Below are 9,702 nucleotides of genomic sequence, written 5' to 3' on the forward strand. Positions count from 1 at the left end.
GGTCTGCCACTCCAGAGGCACTGTCCCCGACTGCCACGCGATGCTGCAGAGGCGTGTCAGCCACGACAGCCCCGCAACATCCAGAGACTTGAGGTACTCAGGGCGGATCTCATCCACCCCCGGTGCCTTGCCACTGAGGAGCTTCCGGACTACCTCAGTGACTTCAGCTTGGGTGATGAATGAATCAACCTCTGAATCCTCAGCCTCTGCTTCCTCGACGGAAGGCATGTCAGTGGGATTGAGGAGATCCTCGAAGTATTCCTTCCACCGCCCGACGATATCCCCAGTCGAGGTCAACAGCTCCCCTCCTCCACTGTAAACAGTGTTGGCGGAGCACTGCTTCCCCCTCCTGAGGCGCCGGATGGTTTGCCAGAATTTCCTCGAGGCCGACCGGTAGTCCTCCTCCATGGCCTCCCCGAACTTTTCCCAGACCCGAGTTTTTGCTTCCGTGACCGCCCGGGCTGCCGTCCGCTTGGCCTGCCGGTACCCGTCAGCTGCCTCGGGGGTCCCCCGAGCTAGCCAGGCTCGGTAGGACTCCTTCTTCAGCTTGACGGCATCCCTTACTTCCGGTGTCCACCACCGGGTTCGGGGATTGCCGCCGCGACAGGCGCCGGAGACCTTACGGCCGCAGCTCCGGACGGCCGCATAGTCGTCGTCCGGGGATTGGGTCGCCGGGGCCCCCGCCCACGGCTGCCACCCAAAACACACGGCACCTGCCCCTTATGAACCCTCCCGCGGGTGGTGGGCCTACAGGAGGGCGGGCCCACGTCGCTCGTTCGGGCTGCGCTCGGCCGGGTCCCGTGGGCCAAGACCCGGCCACCAGACGCTTGCCTGCGAGCCCCGACCCCAGGCCTGGCTCCAGGGTGGGGCCCCGGTAACGCCAGTCCGGGCGACGTACACTTCCTTGCTGTTTTCTTCTTCATAAGGGGCTTTGAACCGCTCTTTGTCTGACCCGTCACCTAGGACCTGTTTGCCTTGGGAGACCCTACCAGGGGCATTAAGCCCCGGACAACATAGCTCCTAGGATAGTCGGGTGCTCAAACCCCTCCACCACGGTAAGGTGGCGGTTTATACTCATTTCTTTTTATTTTAAGCATCATTGAAAGATCTCACATTCATCAAAGTCTCAACCTCTCTTCTCCAGAATTCTACTCTAGTGTAGTGGTTAGGGTGGCCGCTTGTCAACCCCAAGGTCACTGGTTCAAATCCAGGTTGAGCACTCTTGTTATGTTATGTTGAATTCTGCTCCCCTCCATCACCCTCAATTGGTTACAGGTGGTCGTTAAGAGACGCATTAATTGCTAGTGCCACCGTTTGCAGCACATCATCACATTACAATGGCAACATGCTTATGTCTGTGCTCTCTGTGGCGAAGTGGCAGAGTAAAGGTTTACTGATCATGAGGTCATGGGTTCGATTCCTGCCTCATTCATGTCGTACTTTCTGCTAGAGACTTCATTCAAATTCTGATTTGTAGACAAACTTCTAATGGCTCATTTATTATGCTTTTTTAAAGACCCACTCCCGTGAAAATCGTGTTTTTTGAGCTTTTCACATGTTCCTGTGGCATTTTTCTTGTGTTAGAGCACATATCAGCAGAAAAGGAAGTGCAGAGTTTTACACTAAATGCGCTGAATCTGTAATTATACAATGTCCAGCTGTCAGCAACCGGGGGGTGGGGTGCGAGGAGGTGGCTGGGCGGGTGCAAAACAGCGCAGTCTCCGCCCACCCCCCAGAGGTGAATTGCTAATGTGCATGGCTAATGAGCTGGTTTTAAAATGGCCGAAAAGGGTTGCGGGAGTGGGACTTTAAGCATCATTGAAAAATCTCACATTCATCAAATTCTCAACCTCTACTTTATTGAAAGTGTTCGAATGGCCTAGTCGATAAGGTCCCTGCCATCCAATCACAAGGTCACAGGTTCAAATCCCACCTGAGCACTCTTGTTAGTGTGTCAGCCACTTTGACCTTTAACCAATACCACTTGGTCTGGTCACATGATCGAACTTGATAATGCATATGCGCCCCCACCTATTCTCTTTACCTCTTTCAATCTTGGTTTGTGTTAACATGTTTCTTGTTTATACCACTGCACTAAGATTGATTTGCACTGGAACTACAGCTTTGGGCTCGTTAACTTCAGAGTGAGACAGAGTGCAGCTCATCAACAGACAACAGTCTCTGCAACTGTGTGTACACTGTGGCCTAGAGGCAGAGTGGAAGTCTGCTGACCATGAGGTTGTGGGTTCGATACCTACCTTGGCCAACCATTTGTATGGTGATCACTGCTTGCACTATTTGCTAATTCTGCAACAGCGTTCAGCTGCTTTCAGCAGTCACACGCATTTCCATCAGGAAATGCTACTTTATCTAGTTTTATTCTGTACCCCTCTAAATGCCCCATGGGTGTATTATTTTTGAAAATTTATGGAGATTCTTCAGCGCATTTCCATCATTACCTACCCGATACCAAAAACACAAGATTTAAACCTCCAACCCTTTGGTTATTGGACAACCGAGCCACTGACGCCCCACAGTGTGTACTTGTTATTGATTATCTGATGGTGCCCAGACCATTTCAGTTTCAGAAACCCATCAACTGTGTAGTCTACCATCTTGATGATGTGACCGGGTGAGTCATCTCCCTCCTGGTCACTGCATGGCGCTGTTGTCAGCCTGGCGCAGGTTAATGGGGGGACGGCACTGTTAGGTGATTAAAACAGCTGTGTTGGTCGACATTTTCCCTCTCTGCTTCTGCTGTGCGGTGCGTCCGGTGAGCTGGCCGGCGTGCTTGTTTGTGTCCTCCCGTCATACCATTAAGGTAGGAATTCTGCGTATTTGCTGGTTTGTGTTTGCTGTTATTGGGCCTGAGGCCTCATCCCTTTGCTCCGTTGCAGTGTTGGAGCAACGGCGAGCTGGTGGAGTGACGCTGTGTGTGTGATTGGGACAGGTGTGTTTGGTCGCTGTTCTCCCTCTCTGCCTCTGCTGTGCGGCGCGTTCGGTGAGCGGGCTGGCGTGCATGCCCGAGTCTCCCCGTCATATCACTAAGGTAAGCATGCCGTGTTAGTTATTGTTTGGTGTTTTACTTTTATTGGCCCTGGGGCTTCATCCTCCCGCTCCGTTGCAGTGCTCGGAGCGGCGGTGAGCCGGAGGGAGCGAGCGGTTCTGGTGGGCGCGTGTTGGGTGCAGTAGAGCTCAGAGGTAGGCTGCTCTAATTGTCTGCTGTTGCAGTTTTACATCATTGCGCTAGTTGTGACACTGTCTCTCTCTTGCTTTACAGCGGGGCGCTGTAACCAGCGGCCCCCACTCTCCTAGTTCTGCACACTATCCTGCGTCCTGGTGTGTTCCGGTCATCGGCCACCACGATGTTTGCTGCTGTTTTGTTTGGCTCGATTACATGGTTTTGATTAAATGATTGTTGTTGCTGATGATAGTGACCTCGGAGACATTGAACAATTTATTTATTTTCTTTCCTGGTTTCCTTTTTTTCTTTTGTGGGGGGGCGGGTTTGATAATTAGTGTGAATGCTGAAAGCATTCACACTATTGTTCTTCTGTTCGGCCATTTTCTTTGGCACTTAACTAGTCCTTCATACTTTGTGCTATTTCAACAATTCTCACATCAAAATGTTCAGCCTTTTCGGGACAGGTGTGCTATTACTTTTCTCTTTTCAACTATTCATACTTTTTGCAATATTCAACTATTTCAGATTTTTTTTTTCCCCATAGAGAATGCATTGGAACAGTCTTGAAACTCTTCAAATCTTCTTACTTCTTTCAGCCTTTAAAGCGTCCACATACTTTCAGCTAGAGACTTCATTCAAATTCTGAGTTGTAGACAAACTTCTAATGTATTCATCCTGTATTTACAACTTTTTAATAGCTTGTACCGTTTTTGAGATAAATCCTTTAAAAGCACATGAGGATTTCTGACAAATTTCACACTTTTCAATGAGTGTGTATGGGGTTGGGTCAGAGTGGGTGACGTCATCGTAGAGTGCAGCAGATCCAAAAAAGCGACTGGAACTTTTCTTCTGAAATTGCCAGCAAAGCTACAAATGACACTCTACACTCATGATTTTGGAAACAGTTTGTAGCCACGCTTGTCTTAGGTCTCACAATGCCGTCAAAAATGCACAGAGACTCAGAGAATAATTTAAAATATTTTTTAAATGCAGCCATGGAGCTCTCTGCTCCCATTCAGCACAATGCATTTTTTTCACAGCAGCAGGAGAAGGAGCTCAACTTTGTAACTTGCTGTTAAGTGCTTTTTAATTCATTTTAATTCACCCAAAAATAGTCACAGGTCACAAAAAAGTCCTCTACTTACTTGTTGTGGCTCATTTATACTATTTTCTGCTTCTTTTAAGCATCATTGAAAAATCTCACATTCATCAAAGTCTCAACCTCTCTTCTCCACAACTCTGTCTGTAGTCCAGTGGGTAAGGTGGCTGCTTGCCAACCCCAAGGTCACTGGTTCAAATCCAAGGGAAGCACTCTTTTTATGTTATGTTGAATTCTGCTCCCCTCCCACACCCTCAATTGGTTACAGGTGTTCGTTAAGAGACGCATTAATTGCTTCTGCCACCGTTTGCAGCACATCATCACATTACAATGGCAACATGCTTATGTGTGTGCTCTCTGTGGCGAAGTGGCAGAGTAAAGGTTTATTGATCATGAGGTCATGGGTTCGATTCCTGCCTCATTCATGTCGTACTTTCTGCTAGAGACTTCATTCAAATTCTGATTTGTAGACAAACTTCTAATGGCTCATTTATAATGCTTTTTTAAGCATCATTGAAAAATCTAACATTCATCAAAGTCTCAACCTCCACTTCATCAGAAGTGTTGGAATGGCCTAGTGGATAAGGTTCCTGCCATTCAACCACAAGGTCACAGGTTCAAATCCCACCTGAGCAGTCTTGTTAGTGTGTCAGCCACTTTGAACTTTAAGCAATACCACTTGGTCTGGTCACATGATCAAACTTGATAATGCATATGCGCCCCCACCTATTCTCTTTACCTCTTTCAATCTTGGTTTGTGTTAACATGTTTCTTGTTTATACCACTGCACTAAGATTGATTTGCACTGGAACTACAGCTGCTTTCAGCATTCACACGCATGTTCCGTTAGGAAATGCTACTTCATCTAGTTGTTTAATTGTTCTCCTCTAATTTGTATTTGAATATTTTAAGAAGACTTCATTATGTTGGTTTTGTATTATAAATAATATCTAATTGTTCTTGGTGTGTGTGTGTGAGGAGGTCAGCTAGACTGCGGCCATCTTAATTTTTCCCTCTCTCCCTGTGGACAGGTGCTGTAGTCCAGCGCGGCGGCCCAATCCCTGGTGGTGGCTTCTTCACTTCTCCATTGCGTGTGTATGCAGTGTCACGGGTGATATTATTTTTCTTGGTTTGTTTCTCCTTCCCCTTGGTTTGGTTTAAGGTCGCCGTGGCTGGCCCAGCCCTGTCCATTCCCCTTTCTTTGGCCCAGTCTTTCGTGAATGTGAAATATTTTGGCAACTATTGAAGTTTTATAGAAACAATATTGTGACAATAAATTATTATTCTTTTTATACCTGAACTCTCCCCTGTGGTGATTCGAGCCTGCGTGACCTTTTTCATTTTTATAAACAAACAGTAACTATTTCCTGGGGCGAAACTCCCCAGGTGGCGTTGTTGGCAACCACTCACCACTACTCACCACTCCACACCGCCTATTGTTCTTCTGTTCGGCCATTTTCTTTATACTTTTGGCACTTAACTAGTCCTTCATACTTTGTGCTATTTCAACAATTCTCACATCAAAATGTTCAGCCTTTTCGGGACAGGTGTGCTATTACTTTTCTCTTTTCAACTATTCATACTTTTTGCAATATTCAACTATTTCTCTTTCCCCATAGAGAATGCATTGGAACAGTCTTGAAACTCTTCAAATCTTCTTCAACCTCTCTTCTCCACAACTCTGTCTGTAGTCCAGTTGGTAAGGTGGCCGCTTGCCAACCCCAAGGTCACTAGTTCGAATCCAGGCTGAGCAATCTTGTTATTTGATGTTGAATTCTGCCCCCCTCCCCCACCCTCAATTGGTTACAGGTGTCCGTTGAGAGACGCATTAATTGCTTCTGCCACCGTTTGCAGCACATCATCACATTACAATGGCAACATGCTTATGTCTGTGCTCTCTGTGGCGACGTCGCAGAGTAAGACAACAGTCTTTGGATCCAAATCCAAACACCTGAGCAGTCTTGTTAGTGTGTCAGCAACTTTGAACTTTAAAGACCCGCTCCCATGAAAATCATGTTTTTCGTGCTTTTCACAAGTTCCTGTGGCATTTTTCTTGTGTTAGAGCACATATCAGCAGAAAAGGAAGTGCAAAATTGCATTTCTGAGTTTTTCTGCCTTCAAATTGCTGTGAACCAATGGCAGACGCAAACTGGCAGTTTCAGGGAGACTGGAGCTGATGTGTCACAGCTCCAGGGGAGGGCACTAATGCTACAAGCTCCCACCCCCTTCTTCATCTGGCTCAGAGGTGAAAGGCTTGGCAGCTCGGTGTAGCTGTCAAGGTATAACAGGTATAGCTCACCTGGTAGAGCAGCTTGCTAATGGTGAATTGCTAATGTGCATGGCTAATGAGTAGGGGTGTGACGAGATCTCGTGGCGCGAGATTAAACTCGACGATATTTCTCGTCGTGTTAAAAATCTGTCTCGCGAGATTTTTTATCTTTTTTTTTATGTTAAAAAATGTAAAGCAGGGTTTGCACTACCAGTTACCATTACTTTGCACCCCTTTCCACACAGTTATAACTCTACTCGACTTGGTTTAGGTGCTTTTCAGTCACAGCTGAGTTCTTCATTCCTCCTCAGTAAAAACTAAACTTATCAACCAAGCGCATCCAGCGCTAATTAACGACTCTGTGGCGGCCGCGACTCTCTCTCTCTCTCTCTCTCTCTCTGGCGCACACGCACACACTCACTTACACACACACACGCGCACACACACACACACACACACACACACACACACACACACACACACACGGGCACATGGACAGGTCGCGCTGTGACGGTAATAAACAAATGCGCTAGACCGTCCGACGTGGGAGGGAGGGAGGGAGGGAGGGAGGGGGGCGGGGGGATCCGAGTATCCGAGTAGTGAAATAGCACTGGGGGGGGGGGGGGGGGGGGGGGGTTGTTGCCACTACTTAAAAAAATCCTAGAGGAAACACTGCACATAATATTGTTTGCACTTGAAAAAAAGACATAAATATTTAATTTTATTTAATTTATATTAACTTTTATAAATTTTAGTTTTAGTTTCAATTTGTGGAAGAAGAAATGTATTTAAAGCTCATGCTTACATCATGCATGTAAATAGTTAGAATAAAACATTTCAAAATGCGTGCAACTCGGTTAAATAAAAGTCTGTTGGTCCAGTCATATTTTGTCATTGTAGCTTTCTTAAAATCTCGTCTCGTCTCGATCTCGTGAACCCAATCTCGTGTCTCGTCTCGTCTCGTGAGATGAGTGTATCGTCACACCCCTACTAATGAGCTTGTTTTAAAATGGCCGAAAAGGGTCGCGGGAGTGGGACTTTAAGCATCATTGAAAAATCTCACATTCATCAAAGTCTCAACCTCTACTTCATCAGAAGTGTTGGAATGGCCTAGTGGATAAGGTTCCTGCCATCCAACCACAAGGTCACAGGTTCTAATCCCACCTGAGCAGTCTTGTTAGTGTGTCAGCCACTTTGAACTTTAACCAATACCACTTGGTCTGGTCACATGATCAAACTTGATAATGCATATGCGCCCCCACCTATTCTCTTTACCTCTTTCAATCTTGGTTTATGTTAACATGTTTCTTGTTTATACCACTGCACTAAGATTGATTTGCACTGGAACTACAGCTTTGGGCTCGTTAACTTCAGAGTGAGAAAGAGTGCAGTTCATCAACAGACAACAGTCTCTGCAACTGTGTGTACACTGTGGCCTAGAGGCAGAGTGAAAGTCTGCTGACTATGAGGTTGTGGGTTCGATACCTACCTTGGTCAACCATTTGAATGGTGCTGCTTGCACTATTTGCTAATTCTGCAACAGCGTTCAGCTGCTTTCAGCATTCACACGTATTTCCATCAGGAAATGCTACTTTATCTAGTTATTATTAACATCTTTATACAGCGATTATGGTCCTGTGGTCCGATATACACAATATAAATAGCAAAAAGAACCAAAAAAATCCATTCAGTCTATCAGCCGTGGGCCTGCATAGAAATTGACCAATGGGCACGGCGCGCCCTGTCCGGCTCCCACTGGCTCGTATCCTCCATCCAATCCCCTTGTCTCCCTGCTCCTCCTCGACCCGCCTCGTCCCCACCCCCTTCCGCTTAGAAACTACAAGTAGTTGTAACCGCTCTGAGCTGCTCCGCCACAGACACATGAACCCACCAATTCAGCGCCTGTTGCCCCCCACCCTCGGTCGGTCTGCCGAAAAAAAGCCCCACTAGGATTCAGAGAAGAACAGTACAGAAGCACAGAATGTGTTGCTGCCCTTATTACCGGTGAGGTGAAATAAGTTCAGGCCCAGTTGTTGTGTGTGGAACAATCAGCTGTAGCTTGTTTGATCCAGTGGTTTTCTACAGGGACTCAGTGGATCTCAGTCCTTGGTCTGACATACAGTTGAGGCAGAGACAGAGGTTCAAATTACGACAGTCACTCATATCAAAATGTTAAAATGTGCTAAAAACAAACAAACAAACAAAAAAACAGCACCCACATGGGGCAAAGGGAAACCAGTCAGGGCTGAGGTGACGCTCTCTCCAAGGTCAAACAGCAGTGATTCTAGGGGACGGTGCAGCCACCACAGCCCTGCTATTGACCAATCCAACAGTGCTGCGTTGCATTGTTATAGCGGTACAGGAAAGATCAGGAGACTGTATGTATTATTTTCACGTGTTTTCACCACCTCTGTAGTGAATAAACCCAGGAAAACAATCGCATCCGAGTCATCTTTGTTCCTGAGCCGCACTTATTACACCTACTATAAGTTAGCAGGAATCTTATCAGCAGATGGACTTTGGCCTTTTGGTGGTGGAGCAGTTGATGAAGCTGGTGCCTTTCCTATTGCTTTATATTTCTTTATATTAGTATACTTTACTGAGACTGTGTCACATCAACTCAGTGGATCTCAGTCCTTGTGTGTGTCAGTGGATGGAAACAGTCGTCCATGGATCATGTTGCTGGGCTGCTCTTCACTTCACTGCAGCTTCATGACGCCATCTAGTGGACTAATAGTAGAAGTACAGCAGCTGATGGCAGCTTCCTCTTCCTCACTGCTGTGTGACTGCATTCAGCTGACACTGATATGAAGCAGAGAAGAAGAGCCAATCAGTGGAGGAGCAGCTGGAGACATGATGGACATGTGAGCTGCTGTGCACATGAATGATGTGTGTTTCCTCTGCAGGTGAAGCTACAAAGTGTGTGTGAGCTGATGTGGATGTGACCTCAGCAGCATGGATCAGTGTGAGGACAGAGAGGAGGGAGCCCCTCCCTCTAAAACCACTCTGTGTGGGGAACATCAGGGCCAGACCAGAGGTCAAAGGTCAGAATTAAAACTGTCAGACTTTTCTCTCTAAAAGTCAGTTGTTGTGTTTATTAAAAGATTTAAGATATTTTTCATCAGTTTTTCTCCAACATGCACATTTATC

The 9,702-nt window shown here is 46.6% G+C and overlaps 1 protein-coding gene across 1 annotated transcript in view; it reads right to left on the minus strand.

Annotated features, from left to right (window-relative positions):
• The window catches only part of LOC310987927 (protein NLRC3-like), a gene marked incomplete at both ends in the record, with an annotated part of 313,828 nt that overhangs the window by 86,509 nt on the left and 217,617 nt on the right, over positions 1-9,702 (minus strand). The gene's annotated exons all lie outside the window — the stretch shown is intronic.

The sequence above is a fragment of the Trachurus trachurus genome (genome assembly GCF_905171665.1).
Source record: "Trachurus trachurus genome assembly, chromosome: 6".
NCBI lineage: Eukaryota > Metazoa > Chordata > Actinopteri > Carangiformes > Carangidae > Trachurus > Trachurus trachurus.